Consider the following 21,482-nt stretch of genomic DNA (forward strand, 5'->3'; position numbering starts at 1 on the left):
ATTACCAATAACAGAGACAACAAAACATACTAACCTCTCACCATTACCAATAACAGAGGCTACAACAAAACATGCTAACCTCTCACCATTACCAATAACAGAGGCTACAACAAAACATACTAACCTCTCACCATTACCAATAACAGAGGCTATAACAAAACATGCTAACCTCTCACCATTACCAATAACAGAGGCTATAACAAAACATACTAACCTCTCACCATTACCAATAACAGAGGCTACAACAAAACATGCTAACCTCTCACCATTACCAATAACAGAGGCTACAACAAAACATACTAACCTCTCACCATTACCAATAACAGAGGCTACAACAAAAACATACTAACCTCTCACCTAGGCTATAACAAAACATACTAACCTCTCACCATTACCAATAACAGAGGCTACAACAAAACCTAATAACAGAGGCTACAACAAAACATACTAACCTCTCACCATTACCAATAACAGAGGCTATAACAAAACATGCTAACCTCTCACCATTACCAATAACAGAGGCTACAACAAAACATACTAACCTCTAACCATTACCAATAACAGAGGCTCCAACAAAACATGCTAACCTCTCACCATTACCAATAACAGAGGCTACAACAAAACATGCTAACCTCTCACCATTACCAATAACAGAGACTACAACAAAACATGCTAACCTCTCACCATTACCAATAACAGAGACTACAACAAAACATGCTAACCTCTCACCATTACCAATAACAGAGACTACAACAAAACATGCTAACCTCTCACCATTACCAATAACAGAGGCTATAACAAAACATACTAACCTCTCACCATTACCAATAACAGAGGCTACAACAAAACATGCTAACCTCTCACCATTACCAATAACAGAGGCTACAACAAAACATACTAACCTCTCACCATTACCAATAACAGAGGCTACAACAAAACATACTAACCTCTCACCATTACCAATAACAGAGGCTATAACAAAACATACTAACCTCTCACCATTACCAATAACAGAGGCTACAACAAAACATGCTAACCTCTCACCATTACCAATAACAGAGGCTACAACAAAACATACTAACCTCTCACCATTACCAATAACAGAGGCTATAACAAAACATGCTAACCTCTCACCATTACCAATAACAGAGGCTACAACAAAACATACTAACCTCTAACCATTACCAATAACAGAGGCTCCAACAAAACATGCTAACCTCTCACCATTACCAATAACAGAGGCTACAACAAAACATGCTAACCTCTCACCATTACCAATAACAGAGGCTACAACAAAACATACTAACCTCTCACCATTACCAATAACAGAGACTACAACAAAACATACTAACCTCTCACCATTACCAATAACAGAGGCTACAACAAAACATACTAACCTCTCACCATTACCAATAACAGAGGCTACAACAAAACATACTAACCTCTCACCATTACCAATAACACAGGCTACAACAAAACATGCTAACCTCTCACCATTACCAATAACAGAGACTACAACAAAACATGCTAACCTCTCACCATTACCAATAACAGAGGCTACAACAAAACATGCTAACCTCTCACCATTACCAATAACAGAGACTACAACAAAACATACTAACCTCTCACCATTACCAATAACAGAGGATACAACAAAACATACTAACCTCTCACCATTACCAATAACAGAGACTACAACAAAACATACTAACCTCTCACCATTACCAATAACAGAGGATACAACAAAACATGCTAACCTCTCACCATTACCAATAACAGAGACTACAACAAAACATGCTAACCTCTCACCATTACCAATAACAGAGGCTACAACAAAACATACTAACCTCTCACCATTACCAATAACAGAGGCTACAACAAAACATGCTAACCTCTAACCATTACCAATAACAGAGGCTCCAACAAAACATGCTAACCTCTCACCATTACCAATAACAGAGGCTACAACAAAACATGCTAACCTCTCACCATTACCAATAACAGAGGCTACAACAAAACATGCTAACCTCTCACCATTACCAACAGAGGGGGTCTGATCTTTGTACCTCTGTAACTTTCTCATTCATCATTATTCTCGATTCATTCATTATTATTCATAATCATAGTAGCATCCACATGAATGTAGAAGTGTTCAGAAACATCTTCTATTCTTACTGACAATACAAGTGAAGTGACTCCAAAATGACAGGACATTATTCACCATTCAGTTTCTATGAGGAAAACATCTAAAACACAACCAAGACAAACTGCTAATTAATTCAACAAGTTAGTAGAATCACAATCTTGATGTAATCACTGCATTCATGGAATATGGGACCAAATACTAAACTTATGACTACTTTAATACAATATAAGTGAATTTGTCCAAATAATTAGGACTTGTTCAAATGGGAGAACTATATACACAAAGTGCTTTCATTTCTAAATGGTTAAACAGATATGATATGTATGAATACCCTGAAATAAAAGGTGACATTCTGTTCTGTCACCTAATATGAAACATGTATGTAGGGTTTATGGCTTTGGTTTATGTTCATATAATGTTCATGTATTCATGGTGGACTTATCAGGCTAGTTAAGACAAACATTCTGACCACCACTTGGACAAAGGTGTGTGTGTGTGTGTGTGTGTGTGTGTGTGTGTGTGTGTGTGTGTGTGTGTGTGTGTGAGTTCAGGTGTTTCACTCAATGACTGTCTGTTCTTCTGCTTACCACTACAGTGTGGAACATGGTGGAGAGAACAGAATGAAACCTGGGCTTAGAAAATGTGAGTGTTGACTGCTGTGAAGAATATGACTAAGAATAAGTCTTAATTCAAGTTAAGTCAAAGTCAAAGACCACCATCATTACTTACTTGGTCACATTAAATATCAGCTGTAGTTCTACAGAAGCAGAAATCAGGGACACCAACGTTTACAAAGAGTTGATTTGACAGTGTGTGTGTGTGTGTGTGTGTGTGTGTGTGTGTGTGTGTGTGTGTGTGTGTGTGTGTGTGTGTGTGTGTGTGTGTGTGTGTGTGTGTGTGTGTGTGTGTGTGTGTGTGTGATCATTCAACAAGTCTCAAGTTACCTTAACTTCTCCTTTTGATACCTATAAACATCTACGTTAAATGAATTAGTGAAAAGTGAGTTAACATTCTAATGTGAATGATGATGATTTCTAATATTGTGTCTGGTTTCATCCATCAGATGCCTGTGATCTCACATTGGATCCAAACACAGTATTCAGATACTGCTTTCTGTCTAAGGGGAACAAAAAGGTGACACATATGGGGAAGTACCATCCGTATCCTGATCACCCAGAGATTTGAGCACTGTGGAGGGGTGCTGTGTAGAGAGAGTCTGACTGGGCGCTGTTACTGGGAGGTAGAGTGGAGTGGGAGGAGAGGAAGAGTGGAAAGGGAGAAGGGTTGATATAGGAGTGACATATAAAGGAATCAGCAGGAGAGAAGGGGTGATGACTGTTGGCTTGGATGGAATGACAAGTCCTGGAGTCTGCGCTGCTCTGACAACAGTTACTCTGCCTGGCACAATAAGAATTCCACTACCATAGACATCCACCTCTCCAACTCCCACAGAGTAGGAGTGTATCTGGACTGGCCAGCCGGCACTCTGTCCTTCTACATAGTCTCCTCGGACACACTGACCCACCTGTACACATTCCACACCACATTCACTGAGCCCCTCTATCCAGGGTTTCATCTTTGGGGTCGTGACGCCTCAGCGTCCCTTTGTCAGGTGGTCCCTGTGTCAAACACAACATGATGTTTCACTCTAATCAGTGTCATGTTCAGTAAGACACACTGGAGCAACAATGTAAAATATCTCTCTAGTGTGTTAACCTCTCTATCCAGGGTGTTTGGTATGAATATCTCTCTAGTGTGTAAACCTCTCTATCCAGGGTGTTTGGTATGAATATCTCTCTAGTGTGTTAACCTCTCTATCCAGGGTGTTTGGTATGAATATCTCTCTAGTGTGTAAACCTCTCTATCCAGGGTGTTTGGTATGAATATCTCTCTAGTGTGTTAACCTCTCTATCCAGGGTGTTTGGTATGAATATCTCTCTAGTGTGTAAACCTCTCTATCCAGGGTGTTTGGTATGAATATCTCTCTAGTGTGTAAACCTCTCTATCCAGGGTGTTTGGTATGAATATCTCTCTAGTGTGTAAACCTCTATCCAGGGTGTTTGGTATGAATATCTCTCTAGTGTGTAAACCTCTCTATCCAGGGTGTTTGGTATGAATATCTCTCTAGTGTGTTAACCTCTCTATCCAGGGTGTTTGGTATGAATATCTCTCTAGTGTGTAAACCTCTCTATCCAGGGTGTTTGGTATGAATATCTCTCTAGTGTGTTAACCTCTCATCCAGGGTGTTTGGTATGAATATCTCTCTAGTGTGTTAACCTCTCTATCCAGGGTGTTTGGTATGAATATCTCTCTAGTGTGTTAACCTCTCTATCCAGGGTGTTTGGTATGAATATCTCTCTAGTGTGTTAACCTCTCTATCCAGGGTGTTTGGTATGAATATCTCTCTAGTGTGTTAACCTCTCTATCCAGGGTGTTTGGTATGAATATCTCTCTAGTGTGTAAACCTCTCTATCCAGGGTGTTTGGTATGAATATCTCTCTAGTGTGTTAACCTCTCTATCCAGGGTATGACTCCTCTTCAGTGTCCCTGTGTCAAACACAACATGATGATTCAATCTATTCTTTTGTGTTTATTTAACCTTTATTTAACTAGACAAGTCAGTTAAGAACAAATTCTTATTTTGCAATGACTTCCTTCCCCGGCCCAACCCTCCTCTAACCCAGATGATGCTGGGCCAAACCCTCCCCTAACCCAGATGATGCTGGGCCAAACCCTCCCCGAACCCAGACGATGCTGGGCCAATTGTGTTGCCTTTCCCGATCGTTATTGTTTCTGTTGAGATACAGCCTGGGAACGAACCAGGGTCTGTAGTGACACCTCTAACTCTGAGATGCTGTGCCTTAGACCGCTGCACCACTCAGGAGCACTTGGGTGTGTTACCTTTGACTTTACCAGTAATTTACTGATGTAATGGAACACTGATGTAATGGAACACTGATGTAATGGAACACTAAGTGGTCTGAAGGGGATGCTATGCTACATCTGTATGTTAAACCCTTTACTGGGAAGTTGTGTCTGAGTTTCATTAGTGGTCTGAAGGGGATGAGATGCCAACATATTTATCTCTCATACATCCCACTTATACTTGGAGCACAGTGTCGACCACAGGCCCTGGAGCAGTGTAGTGCCCTGCTCAACCACACTGTCATTGGTGTGTGTGTGGTGCAGGTAAGACATCTTTCTACTGATAATTAGTATTCCTCATCACTGTCTCTATTCCCCTGTGGCTCAGTTGGTAGAGCAAGGGGTTAGCAACATCAGGGTTGTGGGTTTGACTCCCACAGGGGACAAGTACTAAAATGTATCACTAACTACTGTGAGTTGTGCTGGATAAGAGCTTATGATGAATGACTGGAATATATCATGTATTTACTTCCTGTTTATTTCCATGGTAACAGAATGTATCTCTCGATGTAGCCATAGTTTTCTTTATTTCCATGGTAACAAAATGTATCTCTCTTGATGTAGCCATTGTATTTTTGTTTTTTCCATGGTAACAGAATGTACAGTTGGAATCTGAAGTTTACATACACTTAGGTTGGAGTCATTAAAACTTGTTTTTCAACCCACTCCACAAATTTCTTGTTACCAAACTATAGATTTGGCAAGTCAGTTAGGACATTTACTTTGTGCATGAAACACTTAATTTTTCCAACAATTGTTTACTGACAGATTATTTCACTTATAATTCACTGTATGACAATTCCAGTGGGTCAGAAGTTTACATACACTAAGTTGACTGTGCCTTTAAACAGCTTGGAAAATTCCAGAAAATTATGTCATGGCTTTAGAAGCTTCTGATATGCTAGATGACATCATTTGAGTCAATTGGAGGTGTACCTGTGGATGTATTTCAAGGCCTACCTTCAAACTCAGTGCCTCTTTGCTTGACATCATGGGAAAATCAATAGAAATCAGCCAAGACCTCAGAAAAAAAATGGAGACCTCCACCAGTCTGGTTCATCCTTGGGAACAATTTCCAAACACCTGAAGATACCAAGTTCATCTGTTCAAGCAATAGTACGGAAGTATAAACACCATGGGACCATGCAGCCGTCATACCGCTCAGGAAGGAGACACTTTCTGCCTCCTAGAGATGAACGTACTTTGTTGCGAAAAGTGCAAATCAATCCCAGAACAACAGCAAAGGACCTTGTGAAGATTCTGGAGGAAACCGGTACAAAAGTATCTATATCCACAGTAAAATTAGTCCTATATCGACATAACCTGAAAGGCCTCTCAGCAAGGAAAAAAAGCTACTGCTCCAAAACCTCCATAAAAAAGCCAGACTACGGTTTGCAATTGCACATGGGGACAAAGATCGTACTTTTTGGAGATATGTCCTCTGGCCTGATGAAACAAAAATAGAACTGTTTGGCCATAACGACCATCGTTATGTTTGGATGAAAAAGTGGGAAGCTTGCAAGCCGAAGAACACCATCCCAACCATGAAGCACGGGAGTGGCAGCATCATGCTGTGGGGGTACTTTGCTGCAGGAGGGACTGGTGCACTTCACAAAATAGATTGCATCATGAGAATGGAAATTTTGTGGATATATTGAAGCAACATCTCAAGAATTCAGTCAGGAACTTAAAGCTTGGTCGCAAATGGGTCTTCCAAATGGACAATGACCCCAAGCATACTTCCAAAGTTGATGGAAAATGGCTTAAGGACAACAAAGTCAAGGTATTGGAGTTGCCATCACAAAGCCCTGACCTCAATCCTATAGAAAATTGTGTGCAGAACTGAAAAAGCGTGTGGAATGGGCCAAAATTCACCCAACTTATTGTGGGAAGCTTGTGGAAGGCTACCTGAAACGTTTGACCCAAGTTAAACAGTGTAAAGGCAATGCTACCAAATACTAATTGAGTGTATGTAAACTTCTGACCCATTGGGAATGTGATGAAAGAAATAATATCTGAATAAATCATTCTCTCTACTATTATTCTGACATTTCACATTCTTACAATAAAGTGGTGATCCTAAGTGACCTAAGACAGGGAATTTGTTACTAGGATTAAATGTTAGGAATTGTAAAAAAAAAACTGAGTTCAAATGTATTTGGCTAAGGTGTACTCTAACCCAGGGTCTTTAACTATACCCCCTCTAACCCAGGGTCTTTAACTATACCCCCTCTAACCCAGGGTCTTTAACTATACCCCCTCTAACCCAGGGACTTCAACTATACCCCCTCTATAACCCAGGGTCTTTAACTATACCCCCTCTAACCCATGGTCTTTAACTATACCCCCTCTAACCCAGGGTCTTTAACTATACCCCCTCTAACCCAGGGTCTTTAACTATACCCCTCTAACCCAGGGTCTTTAACTATACCCCCTCTAACCCAGGGTCTTTAACTATACCCCCTCTAACCCAGGGTCTTTAACTATACCCCTCTAACCCAGGGTCTTTAACTATACCCCCTCTATAACCCAGGGTCTTTAACTATACCCTCTAACCCAGGATCTTTAACTATACCCCCTCTAACCCAGGGTCTTTAACTATACCCCCTCTAACCCAGGGTCTTTAACTATACCCCCTCTAACCCATGGTCTTTAACTATACCCCCTCTAACCCAGGGTCTTTAACTATACCCCTCTAACACAGGGCCTTTAACTATACCCCCTCTAACCCAGGGTCTTTAACTATACCCCCTCTAACCCAGGGTCTTTAACTATACCCCCTCTAACCCAGGGTCTTTAACTATACCCCATCTAACCCAGGGTCTTTAACTATACCCCCTCTAACCCAGGGTCTTTAACTATACCCCCTCTATAACCCAGGGTCTTTAACTATACCCCTCTAACCCAGGATCTTTAACTATACCCCTCTAACCCAGGGTCTTTAACTATACCCCTCTAACCCAGGGTCTTTAACTATACCCCCTCTAACCCAGGGTCTTTAACTATACCCCCTCTAACCCAGGTTCTTTAACTATACCCCCTCTAACACAGGGCCTTTAACTATACCCCCTCTAACCCAGGGTCTTTAACTATACCCCCTCTAACCCAGGGTCTTTAACTATACCCCCTCTAACGCAGGGTATTTAACTATACCCCATCTAACCCAGGGTCTTTAACTATACCCCCTCTAACCCAGGGTCTTTAACTATACCCCCTCTAACCCAGGGTATTTAACTATACCCCATCTAACCCAGGGTCTTTAACTATACCCCCTCTAACCCAGGGTCTTTAACTATACCCCTCTAACCCAGGGTCTTTAACTATACCCCCTCTAACCCAGGGTCTTTAACTATACCCCTCTAACCCAGTGTCTTTAACTATACCCCCTCTAACCCAGGGCCTTTAACTATACCCCTCTAACCCAGGGTCTAACTATACCCCATCTAACCCAGGGCCTTTAACTATACCCCCTCTAACCCAGGGCCTTTAACTATACCCCATCTAACCCAGGGCCTTTAACTATACCCCTCTAACCCATGGTCTTTAACTATACCCCCTCTAACCCAGGGTCTTTAACTATATCCCCTCTAACCCAGGGTCTTTAACTATACCCCATCTAACCCAGGGTCTTTAACTATACCCCTCTAACCCAGGGTATTTAACTATACCCCATCTAACCCAGGGTCTTTAACTATACCCCTCTAACCCAGGGTCTTTAACTATACCCCCTCTAACCCAGGGACTTCAACTATACCCCTCTATAACCCAGGGTCTTTAACTATACCCCCTCTAACCCATGGTCTTTAACTATACCCCATCTAACCCAGGGTCTTTAACTATACCCCCTCTAACCCATGGTCTTTAACTATACCCCCTCTAACCCATGGTCTTTAACTATACCCCCTCTAACCCAGGGTCTTTAACTATACCCCATCTAACCCAGGGTCTTTAACTATACCCCTCTAACCCAGGGTCTTTAACTATACCCCTCTCTAACCCAGGGTCTTTAACTATACCCCTCTAACCCAGGATCTTTAACTATACCCCCTCTAACCCAGGGACTTCAACTATACCCCCTCTATAACCCAGGGTCTTTAACTATACCCCCTCTAACCCATGGTCTTTAACTATACCCCTCTAACCCATGGTCTTTAACTATACCCCCTCTAACCCAGGGTCTTTAACTATACCCCCTCTAACCCAGGGTATTTAACTATACCCCATCTAACCCAGGGTCTTTAACTATACCCCCTCTAACCCAGGGTCTTTAACTATACCCCCTCTAACCCAGGGTCTTTATACCCCCCTCTAACCCAGGGTCTTTAACTATACCCCTCTAACCCAGTGTCTTTAACTATACCCCCTCTAACCCAGGGCCTTTAACTATACCCCCTCTAACCCAGGGTCTAACTATACCCCATCTAACCCAGGGCCTTTAACTATACCCCCTCTAACCCAGGGCCTTTAACTATACCCCATCTAACCCAGGGCCTTTAACTATACCCCCTCTAACCCATGGTCTTTAACTATACCCCCTCTAACCCAGGGTCTTTAACTATACCCCCTCTAACCCAGGGTATTTAACTATACCCCATCTAACCCAGGGTCTTTAACTATACCCCTCTAACCCAGGGTCTTTAACTATACCCCTCTAACCCAGGGTATTTAACTATACCCCATCTAACCCAGGGTCTTTAACTATACCCCCTCTAACCCAGGGTCTTTAACTATACCCCCTCTAACCCAGGGACTTCAACTATACCCCTCTATAACCCAGGGTCTTTAACTATACCCCTCTAACCCATGGTCTTTAACTATACCCCATCTAACCCAGGGTCTTTAACTATACCCCCTCTAACCCATGGTCTTTAACTATACCCCCTCTAACCCAGGGTCTTTAACTATACCCCTCTAACCCATGGTCTTTAACTATACCCCTCTAACCCAGGGTCTTTAACTATACCCCCTCTAACCCAGGGTCTTTAACTATACCCCCTCTAACCCAGGGTCTAACTATACCCCATCTAACCCAGGGCCTTTAACTATACCCCCTCTAACCCAGGGCCTTTAACTATACCCCATCTAACCCAGGGCCTTTAACTATACCCCCTCTAACCCATGGTCTTTAACTATACCCCCTCTAACCCAGGGTCTTTAACTATACCCCTCTAACCCAGGGTATTTAACTATACCCCATCTAACCCAGGGTCTTTAACTATACCCCCTCTAACCCAGGGTCTTTAACTATACCCCCTCTAACCCAGGGTATTTAACTATACCCCATCTAACCCAGGGTCTTTAACTATACCCCCTCTAACCCAGGGTCTTTAACTATACCGCCTCTAACCCAGGGTCTTTAACTATACCCCCTCTAACCCAGGGACTTCAACTATACCCCTCTATAACCCAGGGTCTTTAACTATACCCCCTCTAACCCATGGTCTTTAACTATACCCCATCTAACCCAGGGTCTTTAACTATACCCCCTCTAACCCATGGTCTTTAACTATACCCCCCCTCTAACCCAGGGTCTTTAACTATACCCCTCTAACCCATGGTCTTTAACTATACCCCTCTAACCCAGGGTCTTTAACTATACCCCCTCTAACCCAGGGTCTTTAACTATACCCCCTCTAACCCAGGGTCTTTAACTATACCCCTCTAACCCAGGGTCTTTAACTATACCCCATCTAACCCAGGGTCTTTAACTATACCCCCTCTAACCCAGGGTCTTTAACTATACCCCTCTATAACCCAGGGTCTTTAACTATACCCCTCTAACCCAGGATCTTTAACTATACCCCTCTAACCCAGGGTCTTTAACTATACCCCTCTAACCCAGGGTCTTTAACTATACCCCTCTAACCCAGGGTCTTTAACTATACCCCCTCTAACCCAGGTTCTTTAACTATACCCCCTCTAACACAGGGCCTTTAACTATACCCCTCTAACCCAGGGTCTTTAACTATACCCCTCTAACCCAGGGTCTTTAACTATACCCCTCTAACGCAGGGTATTTAACTATACCCCCTCTAACCCAGGGTCTTTAACTATACCCCCTCTAACCCAGGGTCTTTAACTATACCCCCTCTAACCCAGGGTCTTTAACTATACCCCCTCTAACCCAGGTTCTTTAACTATACCCCCTCTAACACAGGGTCTTTAACTATACCCCCTCTAACCCATGGTCTTCAACTATACCCCCTCTATAACCCAGGGTCTTTAACTATACCCCCTCTAACCCATGGTCTTTAACTATACCCCATCTAACCCAGGGTCTTTAACTATACCCCCTCTAACCCATGGTCTTTAACTATACCCCCTCTAACCCAGGGTCTTTAACTATACCCCCTCTAACCCATGGTCTTTAACTATACCCCCTCTAACCCAGGGTCTTTAACTATACCCCCTCTAACCCAGGGTCTTTAACTATACCCCCTCTAACCCAGGGTCTTTAACTATACCCCCTCTAACCCAGGGTCTTTAACTATACCCCATCTAACCCAGGGTCTTTAACTATACCCCCTCTAACCCAGGGTCTTTAACTATACCCCCTCTATAACCCAGGGTCTTTAACTATACCCCTCTAACCCAGGATCTTTAACTATACCCCCTCTAACCCAGGGTCTTTAACTATACCCCCTCTAACCCAGGGTCTTTAACTATACCCCCTCTAACCCAGGGTCTTTAACTATACCCCCTCTAACCCAGGTTCTTTAACTATACCCCCTCTAACACAGGGCCTTTAACTATACCCCCTCTAACCCAGGGTCTTTAACTATACCCCCTCTAACCCAGGGTCTTTAACTATACCCCCTCTAACGCAGGGTATTTAACTATACCCCCTCTAACCCAGGGTCTTTAACTATACCCCCTCTAACCCAGGGTCTTTAACTATACCCCCTCTAACCCAGGGTCTTTAACTATACCCCCTCTAACCCAGGGTCTTTAACTATACCCCTCTAACACAGGGCCTTTAACTATACCCCCTTAACCCAGGGTCTTTAACTATACCCCCTCTAACCCAGGGTCTTTAACTATACCCCCTCTAACGCAGGGTATTTAACTATACCCCATCTAACCCAGGGTCTTTAACTATACCCCCTCTAACCCAGGGTCTTTAACTATACCCCTCTAACCCAGGGTATTTAACTATACCCCATCTAACCCAGGGTCTTTAACTATACCCCCTCTAACCCAGGGTCTTTAACTATACCCCCTCTAACCCAGGGTCTTTAACTATACCCCCTCTAACCCAGGGTCTTTAACTATACCCCCTCTAACCCAGGGTCTTTAACTATACCCCATCTAACCCAGGGTCTTTAACTATACCCCATCTAACCCAGGGTCTTTAACTATACCCCCTCTAACCCAGGGTCTTTAACTATACCCCCTCTAACCCAGGGTCTTTAACTATACCCCCTCTAACCCAGGGTCTTTAACTATACCCCCTCTAACCCAGGGTCTTTAACTATACCGCCTCTAACCCAGTGTCTTTAACTCTACCCCCTCTAACCCAGGGCTTTTAACTATACCCCCTCTAACCCAGGGTCTAACTATACCCCATCTAACCCAGGGCCTTTAACTATACCCCCTCTAACCCAGGGCCTTTAACTATACCCCATCTAACCCAGGGCCTTTAACTATACCCCCTCTAACCCAGGGTCTTTAACTATACCCCCTCTAACCCAGGGTCTTTAACTATACCCCCTCTAACCCAGGGTCTTTAACTATACCCCCTCTAACCCATGGTCTTTAACTATACCCCATCTAACCCAGGGTCTTTAACTATACCCCCTCTAACCCATGGTCTTTAACTATACCCCCTCTAACCCATGGTCTTTAACTATACCCCCTCTATCCCAGGGTATTTAACTATACCCCATCTAACCCAGGGTCTTTAACTATACCCCCTCTAACCCATGGTCTTTAACTATACCCCCTCTAAACCCATGGTCTTTAACTATACCCCCTCTAACCCAGGGTCTTTAACTATACCCCCTCTAACCCAGGGTATTTAACTATACCCCATCTAACCCAGGGTCTTTAACTATACCCCCCTCTAACCCAGGTTATTTAATAATAGCCATAGCTGAAGAAACAGGTAGCAGGTTAGGTGCTGCTCTAGTGAATGATTGGCTAGCAGAGCAGGATGCGCACACTCTGCATCAACCTGTGCGACAACAATTTCCTGGAAATATAGTTTTTTCTACTCACCCCTTGTCCCAGTTTCAGGCCGATCTATGTGTCATGCAGGCCCTTGCAGATAAAAATGATGGTAATCGCTACATGCTAACGGTTATAGACATTTTCTCTAAAATAGCATTTGTACGGGTCTTATTTTTTAAGAGTGGGGCAGAGGTGACCCTGGACTTTGTCTCTATCTTGGAGGAAGGAGGAGCCCAAGAAAGTGGTGCAGAGGTGACCCTGGCCTTTGTCTCTATCTTGGAGGAAGGAGGAGCACCCAAGAAAGTGCGGACTGATGGCGATAAATACGTTTTTAATAATACTTTTCAGAAACTCATGAAGAAGCATCGGACATTTTGATACTGGCTTAGAGTTGAAATCTTCAGTGGTTGAACAGGACTCAGAACAGCTTTAACAGGACTTTAACAGAACGGCTTTAACAGGACTTTAACAGAACAGCTTTAACAGGATTTTAAAGGAGAGGATGTGGAAATACTTTACAGTTCACAACACCCATAGAGATGTGGATATAGTTATAGATTCAGTAAAGGGTTATAACTACACCCATAGATATGTGGATATAGTTATATATTCAGTAAAGGGTTATAACTACACCCATAGATATGTGGATATAGTTATAGATTCAGTAAATGGTTATAACTACACCCATAGATAAGTGTATATAGTTATAGATTCAGTAAAGGGTTATAACTACACCCATAGATATGTGTTTATAGTTATATATTCAGTAAAGGGTTATAACTACACCCATAGATATGTGTTTATAGTTATAGATTCAGTAAAGGGTTATAACTACAACCATATATATACATAAAAAAGAGACCTCTGGTATAAGGAGTAGGCCAGCCCTTAAAAAGAGACCTCTGGGTATAAGGAGTAGGCTTTACCCTTAATAAGAGACCTCTGGGTATAAGGAGTAGGCTTTACCCTTAATAAGAGACCTCTGGGTATAAGGAGTAGGCCAGCCCTTAATAAGAGACCTCTGGGTATAAGGAGCCAGCCCTTAATAAGGCTTTACCCTTAATAAGAGACCTCTGGGTATAAGGAGTAGGCTTTACCCTTAATAAGAGACCTCTGGGTATAAGGAGTAGGCTTTACCCTTAATAAGAGACCTCTGGGTATAAGGAGTAGGCTTTACCCTTAATAAGAGACCTCTGGGTATAAGGAGTAGGCTTTACCCTTAATAAGAGACCTCTGGGTATAAGGAGTAGGCTTTACCCTTAATAAGAGACCTCTGGGTATAAGGAGTAGGCTTTACCCTTAATAAGAGACCTCTGGGTATAAGGAGTAGGCTTTACCCTTAATAAGAGACCTCTGGGTATAAGGAGTAGGCTTTACCCTTAATAAGAGACCTCTGGGTATAAGGAGTAGGCCTTTTACCCTTAGGCCAGCCCTTATAAAGAGACCTCTGGGTATAAGGAGTAGGCTTTACCCTTAATAAGAGACCTCTGGGTATAAGGAGTAGGCCAGCCCTTAATAAGAGACCTCTGGGTATAAGGAGTAGGCCAGCCCTTAAAAAGAGACCTCTGGGTATAAGGAGTAGGCCTGCCCTTATAAAGAGACCTCTGGGTATAAGGAGTAGACCAGCCCTTATAAAGAGACCTCTGGGTATAAGGAGTAGACCAGCCCTTATAAAGAGACCTCTGGGTATAAGGAGTAGGCCAGCCCTTAATAAGAGACCTCTGGATATAAGGAGTAGGCTTTACCCTTAATAACAGACCTCTGGATATAAGGAGTAGACTTTACCCTCAAGTAACCTCAGGCTGGAAATGTGTTTCTGTACACCTTTAGCTTGTACAGTTAGTATGATTGTTTATGCTCTGATTCAGTCTAGGAAGTGACTGCCTGAAGACAAGTCTTAGTGGATTATTATTATTAAAATATTAAGGATTAGTGATCAAAACATGAATAAACAAGAGCTACAAGGTCTCATGAGCCTCTTGATCAGAAAACGATTTAGTGGAGTTTGGGCTTGTGATGAACTACCTATTGAGAAATGGAAGGAGAGACCGGCCATGTTTATTGTCTATACCCATCCTGAACACATGTCTGGTGATGAACTACCTATTGAGAAATGGAAGGAGAGACCGGCCATGTTTACTGTCTATACCCATCCTGAACACATGTCTGGTGATGAACTACCTATTGAGAAATGGAAGGAGAGACCGGCCATGTTTATTGTCAATACCCATCCTGAACACATGTCTGGTGATGAACTACCTATTGAGAAATGGAAGGAGAGACCGGCCATGTTTATTGTCTATACCCATCCTGAACACATGTCTGGTGATGAACTACCTATTGAGAAATGGAAGGAGAGACCGGCCATGTTTATTGTCTATACCCATCCTGAACACATGTCTGGTGATGAACTACCTATTGAGAAATGGAAGGAGAGACCGGCCATGTTTACTGTCTATATCCATCCTGAACACATGTCTGGTGATGAACTACCTATTGAGAAATGGAAGGAGAGACCGGCCATGTTTACTGTCTATACCCATCCTGAACACATGTCTGGTGATGAACTACCTATTGAGAAATGGAAGGAGAGACCGGCCATGTTTATTGTCAATACCCATCCTGAACACATGTCTGGTGATGAACTACCTATTGAGAAATGGAAGGAGAGACCGGCCATGTTTATTGTCTATACCCATCCTGAACACATGTCTGGTGATGAACTACCTATTGAGAAATGGAAGGAGAGACCGGCCATGTTTACTGTCTATACCCATCCTGAACACATGTCTGGTGATGAACTACCTATTGAGAAATGGAAGGAGAGACCGGCCATGTTTACTGTCTATATCCATCCTGAACACATGTCTGGTGATGAACTACCTATTGAGAAATGGAAGGAGAGACCGGCCATGTTTACTGTCTATACCCATCCTGAACACATGTCTGGTGATGAACTACCTATTGAGAAATGGAAGGAGAGACCGGCCATGTTTACTGTCAATACCCATCCTGAACACATGTCTGGTGATGAACTACCTATTGAGAAATGGAAGGAGAGACCGGCCATGTTTATTGTCTATACCCATCCTGAACACATGTCTGGTGATGAACTACCTATTGAGAAATGGAAGGAGAGACCGGCCATGTTTACTGTCAATACCCATCCTGAACACATGTCTGGTGATGAACTACCTATTGAGAAATGGAAGGAGAGACCGGCCATGTTTACTGTCTATATCCATCCTGAACACATGTCTGGTGATGAACTACCTATTGAGAAATGGAAGGAGAGACCGGCCATGTTTACTGTCTATACCCATCCTGAACACATGTCTGGTGATGAACTACCTATTGAGAAATGGAAGGAGAGACCGGCCATGTTTACTGTCAATACCCATCCTGAACACATGTCTGGTGATGAACTACCTATTGAGAAATGGAAGGAGAGACCGGCCATGTTTACTGTCTATACCCATCCTGAACACATGTCTGGTGATGAACTACCTATTGAGAAATGGAAGGAGAGACCGGCCATGTTTACTGTCTATATCCATCCTGAACACATGTCTGGTGATGAACTACCTATTGAGAAATGGAAGGAGAGACCGGCCATGTTTACTGTCTATACCCATCCTGAACACATGTCTGGTGATGAACTACCTATTGAGAAATGGAAGGAGAGACCGGCCATGTTTATTGTCAATACCCATCCTGAACACATGTCTGGTGATGAACTACCTATTGAGAAATGGAAGGAGAGACCGGCCATGTTTACTGTCTATACCCATCCTGAACACATGTCTGGTGATGAACTACCTATTGAGAAATGGAAGGAGAGACCGGCCATGTTTACTGTCTATACCCATCCTGAACACATGTCTGGTGATGAACTACCTATTGAGAAATGGAAGGAGAGACCGGCCATGTTTACTGTCTATACCCATCCTGAACACATGTCTGGTAATGAACTACCTATTGAGAAATGGAAGGAGAGACCGGCCATGTTTACTGTCAATACCCATCCTGAACACATGTCTGGTGATGAACTACCTATTGAGAAATGGAAGGAGAGACCGGCCATGTTTACTGTCTATACCCATCCTGAACACATGTCTGGTGATGAACTACCTATTGAGAAATGGAAGGAGAGACCGGCCATGTTTACTGTCTATATCCATCCTGAACACATGTCTGGTGATGAACTACCTATTGAGAAATGGAAGGAGAGACCGGCCATGTTTACTGTCTATACCCATCCTGAACACATGTCTGGTGATGAACTACCTATTGAGAAATGGAAGGAGAGACCGGCCATGTTTACTGTCTATATCCATCCTGAACACATGTCTGGTGATGAACTACCTATTGAGAAATGGAAGGAGAGACCGGCCATGTTTACTGTCTATACCCATCCTGAACACATGTCTGGTGATGAACTACCTATTGAGAAATGGAAGGAGAGACCGGCCATGTTTATTGTCAATACCCATCCTGAACACATGTCTGGTGATGAACTACCTATTGAGAAATGGAAGGAGAGACCGGCCATGTTTATTGTCTATACCCATCCTGAACACATGTCTGGTGATGAACTACCTATTGAGAAATGGAAGGAGAGACCGGCCATGTTTACTGTCAATACCCATCCTGAACACATGTCTGGTGATGAACTACCTATTGAGAAATGGAAGGAGAGACCGGCCATGTTTACTGTCTATACCCATCCTGAACACATGTCTGGTGATGAACTACCTATTGAGAAATGGAAGGAGAGACCGGCCATGTTTACACTCTATATCCATCCTGAACACATGTCTGGTGATGAACTACCTATTGAGAAATGGAAGGAGAGACCGGCCATGTTTACTGTCTATACCCATCCTGAACACATGTCTGGTGATGAACTACCTATTGAGAAATGGAAGGAGAGACCGGCCATGTTTATTGTCAATACCCATCCTGAACACATGTCTGGTGATGAACTACCTATTGAGAAATGGAAGGAGAGACCGGCCATGTTTATTGTCTATACCCATCCTGAACACATGTCTGGTGATGAACTACCTATTGAGAAATGGAAGGAGAGACCGGCCATGTTTATTGTCAATACCCATCCTGAACACATGCCTGGTGAACATTGGTTAGCTATGACATTAGAAGATGACGAAGATGAAGGAGGAGGTTCAAAAATCTCAACATTTTCCCCCATCTATTAGACAGTTTTAAAACAAAAATGGATCAATAATCTACTACAGCATCAAACAAGTCCAAGATAACCTTTCTCCTACCTGGGGTCAACACTGTGTACTATACCTGTGGTCAACACTGTGTATTCTACCTGTGGTCAACACCGTGTATTCTACCTGTGGTCAACACCGTGTATTCTACCTGTGGTCAACACTGTGTATTCTACCTGTGGTCAACACCGTGTATTTACCTGTGGTCAACACCGTGTATTCTACCTGTGGTCAACACTGTGTATTCTACCTGTGGTCAACACTGTGTGTTCTACCTGCGGTCAACATTGTGTATTCACCTGCGGTCAACACTGTGTATTCCCTGCGGTCAACACTGTGTGTTCTACCTGTGGTCAACACTGTGTATTCTACCTGTGGTCAACACTGTGTATTCTACCTGTGGTCAACACTGTGTATTCTACCTGTGGTCAACACTGTGTATTCTACCTGTGGTCAACACTGTGTGTTCTACCTGTGGTCAACACTGTGTATTCTACCTGTGGTCAACATTGTGTATTCTACCTGTGGTCAACACTGTGTATTCTACCTGTGGTCAACACTGTGTATTCTACCTGTGGTCAACACTGTGTATTCTACCTGTGGTCAACACTGTGTATTCTACCTGTGGTCAACACTGTGTATTCTACCTGTGGTCAACACTGTGTATTCTACCTGTGGTCAACACTGTGTATTCTGCCTGTGCCAAAGAGCGTGTGGAGTTTATTTTGAAGACGTTATGTCTCTTTCTAATGATGATTTCAGATGTATTGATAGCACCGTAGATTGTTTTGTTAGAAAATATAAAAGTATGTCCCTTAAGACCCTATAATCAAGGTGTATGCTCACGTCAAATGTTTAAAGAATGTCACAAATGTTCAAATGTATAATAAAAAAAAAAAATGTATTAAATTTAATCAGAAGTAATTCAAAAGTCTAACCACCCTGAGAGATCAAGATGAGGAAAAGGTCCAGAGGGGTTCAGGGTTGAGGACTCATCCATAAATGAGTTATCATTAGCCATTTCAAAAGGTGGAGGGGTTCAGGGGTGAGGACTCATCCATTAATGAGTTATCATTAACCATTTCAAAAGGGGGAGGAGTTCAGGGGTGAGGACTCATCCATTAATGAGTTATCATTAACCATTTCAAAAGGGGAGGGGTTCAGGGTGAGGACTCATCCATTAATGAGTTATCATTAACCATTTCAAAAGGGGAGGGTTCAGGGGTGAGGACTCATCCATTAATGAGTTATCATTAGCCCTTTCAAAGGGGGAGGGGTTCAGGAGTGAGGACTCATCCATTAATGAGTTATCATTAGCCCTTTCAAAAGGGGGAGGGGTTCAGGGGCGAGGACTCATCCATTAATGAGTTATCATTAGCCATTTCAAAAGGGGGAGGGGTTCAGGAGTGAGGACTCATCCATTAATGAGTTATCATTAGCCATTCCAAAAGGGGAGGGGTTCAGGGGTGAGGACTCATCCATTAATGAGTTATCATTAACCATTTCAAATGGGGGAGTAAGGACTCATCCATTAATGAGTTATCATTAGCCATTTCAAAAGGGGGAGGAGTTCAGGAGTGAGGACTCATCCATTAATGAGTTATCATTAACCATTTCAAAAGGGGGAGGAGTTCAGGGGTGAGGACTCATCCATTAATGAGTTATCATTAGCCCTTTCAAAAGGAGGAGGGGTTCAGGGGTGAGGACTCATCCATTAATGAGTTATCATTAACCATTTCAAAAGGGGGAGGAGTTCCAAGAACCTCTTTAAGAACTGTAGCTCTTTGAAGGGTTTTGTTTTAAAGTTGAATCTGTTGGTGAAGCTCATAGTTTGGTACCTGAGAGCGGAATGGTGAGGACTGCAGGGCTTTAAGACACTGATTCCACCCAGGAGGTCTTTTATCCTCAACAATCTGTTGGTGAAGCTTATAGTTTGGTACCTGAGAGGGGAATGTTGAGGACTGCCAGGGCTTTAAGACACTGACTCCACCCAGGAGGTCTTTTATCCTCAACAATCTGTTGGTGAAGCTTATAGTTTGGTACCTGAGAGGGGAATGTTGAGGACTGCCAGGGCTTTAAGACACTGACTCCACCCAGGAGGTCTTCTATCATCAGCATTCTGGTGGGATGCAGAGATACTTTTAAACAAGTCCATCATATGAGAACCCCTGACAACATCTCCTGAAAGATAAACTCTCCTTTGTCATTCCAAGTAGCGTCCCCCTGAATGATAAACTCTCCTTTGTCATTGAATCAAGTAGCGGCCCCCTGAAAGATAGAACTGTGTCCTTTGTCATTCCAAGTATTTTATCCCCCTGAAAGATAAACTCTCCTTTGTCATTCCAAGTAGAGGTCCCCTGAAAGATAAACTCTCCTTTGTCATTCCAAGTAGGGCCCCCTGAAAGATAAACTCTCCTTTGTCATTCCAAGGGGCGGCCCCCTGAAAGATAAACTCTCCTTTGTCATTCCAAGTAGTCTCCCCCTGAAAGATAAACTCTCCTTTGTCATTCCAAGTAGCGGCCCCCTGAAAGATAAACTCTCCTTTGTCATTCCAAGGGGCGGCCCCCTGAAAGATAAGCTCTCCTTTGTCATTCCAAGTAGCGGCCCCCTGAAAGATAAACTCTCCTTTGTCATTCCCTAGCGGCCCCCTGAAAGATAAGCTCTCCTTTGTCATTCCAAGTAGCGGCCCCCTGAAAGATAAACTCTCCTTTGTCATTCCAAGTAGCGGCCCCCTTTGAGTCTTTTATCTTGTTCATTATGTATCTAACATGTTTCCTGTTACGTGTTGGAACATGTGTCAACATCTGCAGAACATTATCTTCAACATATTTGATCTTCAACCTGTAAGGCATTATAGGGGCAGGGCTCTCTCTCTGATCTTCAACCTGTAAGGCATTATAGGGGCAGGTCTCTCTCTCTCTGATCTTCAACCTGTAAGGCATTATAGGGGCAGGTCTCTCTCTCTCTGATCTTCAGCCTGTAAGGCATTATAGGGGCAGGTC

Source organism: Oncorhynchus nerka, unplaced genomic scaffold, assembly GCF_034236695.1.
Source record: "Oncorhynchus nerka isolate Pitt River unplaced genomic scaffold, Oner_Uvic_2.0 unplaced_scaffold_1003, whole genome shotgun sequence".
NCBI classification, from domain to species: Eukaryota; Metazoa; Chordata; class Actinopteri; order Salmoniformes; family Salmonidae; genus Oncorhynchus; species Oncorhynchus nerka.